This window comes from Cryptomeria japonica, chromosome 2 (genome assembly GCF_030272615.1).
Source record: "Cryptomeria japonica chromosome 2, Sugi_1.0, whole genome shotgun sequence".
NCBI lineage: Eukaryota > Viridiplantae > Streptophyta > Pinopsida > Cupressales > Cupressaceae > Cryptomeria > Cryptomeria japonica.
Window position 1 is genome coordinate 303,865,895 of NC_081406.1, and position 6,234 is coordinate 303,872,128.

Below are 6,234 nucleotides of genomic sequence, written 5' to 3' on the forward strand. Positions count from 1 at the left end.
CATTTAGTTTAATATCATGCTCATATAGATTAAACCCTTCATCTTGGTGTAGTCTAGTCACTGGTATTGCTTATACAAATCTAAGAGCAATCTTATACTCGCATCTTTTAGAAGGCAATTGGTCGGTTTGTAATGGTTTTAGTATTCATGCTTATATTTGTCTAACCATACATGTAATGACTTAATTGAAGTGTTGTGTCTTGCAGCTTACAAACTTATTCCACTTTTTCACACACACACAAGGCATCGACTCCACCTAGTTCTTAGGTTTGAGCATGCCTATATTAACCCAATAGATGTTGTGGGAGATGGCATAAGGCCCAAATTTTTTACCCTAGCCTTGTCCGCTAATAGAATAGTGTCCTCTGTTTAGAGTCAACCTATCGGATTGCCATAGGCAAAAATCCGACATCCCTTGATATGATGTGTATGTTTCCTTGTTGGTGTTCATGTGGGTTTTTTTTTATTGTGTTTTGGTGTTGGTAGAATTTAATTGTTGATTCATTTAAAGTTTTATTCATATTGGTGATTAAATTATTTATGCTTGTAATGTAATGTTAATACATTTATAATTGTTAATAAATTAATGTTGATGTCTTTAATTAATTAATGAATATTAGTGCTTGATAAATAGATTAAATAAAAAAAAGTTTTATTATTTTAATAATTAAGTTGGTATTTAATGGATTGAAATAAAAATAATATTAGTATTTTTGTTTAATTAAATTTATATAAAAGTTTCATTGTTTAATAAATCAAGTTGTTTTAATTTAAAACGATGAATTAACTCTTTAAAATGAATTATGTGACATTTAAATTAAAATGCAATATTTTTTTGGGAACTATGGGTAATTTGGATTTTTGTCAAGGAAATTTCTTTTCTCGAGAATAATTATGGGAATGAGTAGGGTATTTTTCAAGAGGAAAATTTTTGGGAAGGCAGGATGCAATTTTTGGAGGAAAATTTTCTGGAATTTTGGGGTTTGGGGGAAAATGAATTTTTGGTGTTGTTGGAGGCTGGATTTTGGAGCTTCACTTGTAAGTTCGTAAGTTCATTCCAGGACTGCGTTTTAAGGTAGGGATTCAAAATCCCTGGTTGTGCGTATTTGACTTTTGGAAATCTCCTTTGAAAGAAAAATTAAATTCTTGTGTTTATGGGATTTCTGGAAAATTGTTTTAATTTGGGAAAATTTCAGTGTTAAATTTTGATGTTTTTTTGGGGTTCAAGTTTATAATTTTGGTATTGTTGGGGTTGTGTTGGGTTTTCTCATGTTTCCAAATTATTAGTCTGTATCGCATGATTTATGGAAAGAAAATAAATTATTCTTGTCTATAATTTGTTCATGATTCGTTGTTTCGATTCATATTCATTATAAGATTTTAGTTATTAAGACTATGATTTTCAAATATAGGGATTTTATTATGTCGTTGTGATTTTGATGAGTAGATTTCAATTATGAAGCTTTATTGTTAAAATCTGTATTAATTAATTTTTTTTTTTGTAGTTTGCTTTTATTTAAAACAAAAAAATAAATAAAAAAAAATAAAAATAAAATATTTGTTTTGTTTTGTGGGGAAGCCAAACATGACTATGGGTGGCTTAACCCACAGACGTGGGGACCCCATGCTGTGGGGAGCCTACCCACTACCGTGGGGGCTCAAACCACAGTCGTGGGGTAATCCCATGTTGTGGGGGCTCTTCCCATAGCCGTGGGTACCCTCCCACAACTCGTGTTCATTCTGAGACCCGTCGACTACATTATTTTCGGTTTGCATATATATTTTTGATGCTCAATTTTTAATAGTTACTATATATACATATGGGAGATCTCACATTAATGGTTCCCACTTTTACCCATGAATGAAATTTGTGGGGTGGGAAAAAAATTAATTTGATGGGTTCGTACGAACTAGGGGTGTTCGATCGAACCCACCGGCGGATTCAGGTTCGAGCAAACCTGATTGTGATTTTGGGTTCGCTCGAACCCAATAAAATATTAACTTTTATTGGGTTCACTGGAACCCCCCCTTCGAGCGAACCCAATAAAAAACTTTTTTTTAACTATCTATATAAGTCAAAAATGATAGTTCAATTGTCATTTTTGACTTGACATCTGGGTCCACTAAAGTGGTTAGAGAGAACCCTACGTGGACATTGCATCACCATGCCTTGTCAGCAACAACCAATGCTCCTCAGCCATCGTCATTCGACCTACATTGTTCCAGGTGCACAAAATAACCCTTTTTCTTGTTTAATTATGTTTTTTTTTAAATTTATTATTAAATTTATTTTATAAATAATAAATAATTTGTTTGTTAATTTGTTTTTTAATTAAATAATTGTATTTTTTTTAGCTTTTTAGAAAAACTTAGAAAAATGTTAGAAAACTTAATTTAATGTTTTAATTTAACATTAATTTGATTTTTTAATTAAATAATTGTATAAGTATTATTTTTTTATTTTTTTAAAAAACTGTAGCGTAGAAATTAGGAATCATCAAAACAAGATATATAAATCAAAACACAAGACAATCAAAGCAATATCATGAGAATACTCATTGAAATGAACCTAATTCTAAAGCACATTCAATAGAGGTATGGAAACAAAGCATTCAAAGATGAAATGTTATGCAAACCAGATGTAGAATTGAACACTCCTTCCATGCGGCTCCATTGTTGTTCTTTCCTCTTCAATGGGTTTGTGGATCTCACCTACAAGTGCACACTCAATTGAAAGCAAGATTTGATGAAAAGTTCAAGAGTACTAGAAGCGTAAGTTCGGTAGTTTGATAGAAAATTCGGATTTTAGGTTATTAAGGGATTGATTGAAGAAAATTATCCAATTTATAGAAGAATTGGATAAATGACAAGATTAGCATGATGGTGATTCGAATGGAAATTCAAATCAAGAATAGCAAAATTATGACATATCTATGACAAATTGCTATGCAAGGCTTATGACGATTTATGACAATTTATGACAAATTGCTATGCAAAGATTTATGACAAGAATTTGAAATAGAAATAGACATTTAGGAATATAGGAGAATTTAGAAAATTAGGTTGGAAATGATGACTTGGAAATTAGAAAATTGATGAAAAATAGGTAAATTAATTAATAATTTCTCATTCATTAATTAATTTACAAAAATAGGAGGAATTAATTAGCCAATTAAATAAACATTTAATTGTGACAAGAAGACTTAGGATAAATAAATAAATTATTTAACCTAGAGGGAAAATGCCAAACAAGATTAAATGAATAAATCATAAAACCTTGGAAGATGAATTAGAAATGCAAGGATGACAATTAGGTCTTGACAAAGGATAGTTGATATCGATTCGATCATGATTTTGAATTGATAAATGACCAATGTGATAAATGATTTAATTGAAATTGGTTGACAAAAATTGACCAAATTGATATGATTGAAAAAGGACAAGGATCGATGACGAATCGATCGCAATATGACAAGATTGACAAGGACAAAGATCGACCCAAAATCATGACTAAAGATTGCTATCGACAAGACCTATTTCAAAAGCGAGATAGATGAAGAATGCAGAAGAAGGACTCGATGCTCGCAAATGATAAAGACCAAGTGCGTAACATGGAAGAAATGTTAATGCGACGCAAAAACCTAAAATGAGGCAATGCGTAAATGTTAAAGTATGACCTCGCAAGCGTTTGACCATTTTTGGGTGTCTACAAAAACGTTTGGAAAAACTTAGAAAAATAAGCTACTAAATTAAAACTTAGAAAAACGTTATAAAAAAAATTAGCAAAATTAAAACTTAGAAAATGTTAGAAAACTTAGATAATATATTAAAATGTTACAAAAATTAAATTTAAATAAACTAAAACTTAGAAAAATATTAAACTTGGATAATAAATTAAAACATTAGAAAAAATAGAACCTCTATGACCCCTTTTCACATCCTACTACACAACATGACCCCTTAGGACCCCTTAAGACCACATATGCCCTTGACAACACCATATGACCCCTTAGGACACCATATGAGCCATTGCAACCATATGATGTCCTAATGGTTCATACCTTAAGTCATACTAGGACATCTTAAGGGACTATTAAGCCATGAACGACCCCTTGATACATTTGAAGACATATTTTGACCTATTTTAGCATCCTCACATGCATAACATATAAGACCCCATATGACACAATAAGACCCCTTAAGACCTCTTCTAATTGTAATGACCTCTTATGACTGTAATGAACCATAATAATACCTTATGACTCATAATGACCCCTATTAACACCATATGACCCCATAAGACCATATACTGTCATAAGGGGTCATATGGAGTTGTTAGGGGTCCTATGGGGTCATAAGAGGCCACCCATGTGTTCTAACACATTTGTGGCCCCTTAGGACCCCATATGACCCCCAACAACATCATATTACCCCCGAGGACCCGATATGACCATATAGGATCACATCTATAGTGTCCTAAGGGGTCACATGTGATCCTAAGGGGTCACACATGTGTTCTAACACATGTGTGACCCCTTAGAACTCCATATGACCCCTTATAACATCCTAGTGTGTACAACGTACCCCTTAGGACCCAATTCGACCACATAGGATCACATAGTGTCCTAAGGAGTCATATGGGGTCCTAAGGGGTCCTAAGGGATCCTAAGGAGTCACACATGTGTTCTAACACATGTGTGACCCCTTAGGACCCCATATGACCTCTTTTAACATCCTAGTATGTACAATGTACCCCTTAGGACCCAATATGACCATGTATAGGATCACATAACATCCTAAGCGGTCACACATGCGTTAGAACACATGTGTGATCCCTTATGAGCACATATGACCTCTTTTAACTATTGACATTTTGGAGGAATTGATTATGTGTTGCATTTATGTCAACACTAGCTTCTTTGGTTATCTACCAGATTCTAGTAGAGTGGTTGGACTTTGATGATGATCAAAAGATTTATCTTCGGTATATTTTGATTGGTGGAATTGGTTTGGTTCAGTTATTCATGTTATTTAGATGCATGTCATATTTAGTAGGTTCGGTATTTGGTGATTCAGAAGCTATCATATATTCTAGTAAGCCTTTTGGTTACTAATAAGGGTTCTACCGCTAGAGTTTCGTTGAAGATCTTTTGATGGACTCGATATGTGGTGTTGGTGTGGCTTCTAAGGTTCTTAGGATGCCAATTATTATCGTGTTTGTGTTCACATTGATTGGAGGTATCTAATTTGGTTTATGGCGACCTATTTTAGGTCTGGTCTTATTCTGGTAGGTTATGGACCAGTTTATGTAACGTGTTAGTGGATGCTCCCGATGCATTACCGGTTGGATTTATTATTTGGTTAATGTTGTTTCGGTTTGTGGCTGACTTGGATTATCATTGGTTTGTGCGTTTATGTAATGGATTTATTGTATTATCTTTTTGGTGACCGACCTAATTGTTTGGGTCTCAGGTTGGTATAAATATGTTGTAAGATCTCTTTGTAGATCATGGCATGGGATTATGGTTATAGGATTATCTGTGTGCAAATAAAGTTGCAATCCTATGCAGAAGGTTTGGTCAATCATAGGTGATCGAATTGGGTTTGTGAAAGAGGTTTAAGACCTTCGGCATTGAGCTTAACCAGAACTGTTCTTAGGCATGGGAGATGCTATTCTTGCAATTCATTCTTATTTCCGGATTGTAGTCTGAATTTCTTTTGTAGTTAGTGAGGCTCCTTTTGTGATGAGTAGTGCGCTCTAGGCTATTGGCCTTCCTACATGTGCAGGCCCCTTATTGTATTCACATACTTACTGCAGAAGTATCATATGACTATGGGTAGGCTTCCCACCATGGTTTTTCTCTTTATCGGGTTTTCCACATACAAATCTTTGTGTTATGTGTTGTGGATGCATGGTATTTGGTTTATGATTTATGATTGTGCTTAATTGATATATTTTCTATTCTGGTATTTGGTTTATGCATTCTGGTAAAAGGTTTTGTGTGCTTAAAGTTTCATAACCTATTAACAACTGATTCACCCCCCTTCTTAGTTGTTCACCAGTTATCCTAACATTTGGTATCAGAGCTTGGTCCTCTTTGTAGAAGCTTAACCACTTGACGAAGATCCTATGGTGACTAATCATTCAACTTCAATTGCTTACTAGAAGGACATCCCTAGGCTTGAAGGAACAAATTACAGAGTATGGAAGCTTCAGATGGAGACTCATCTGAG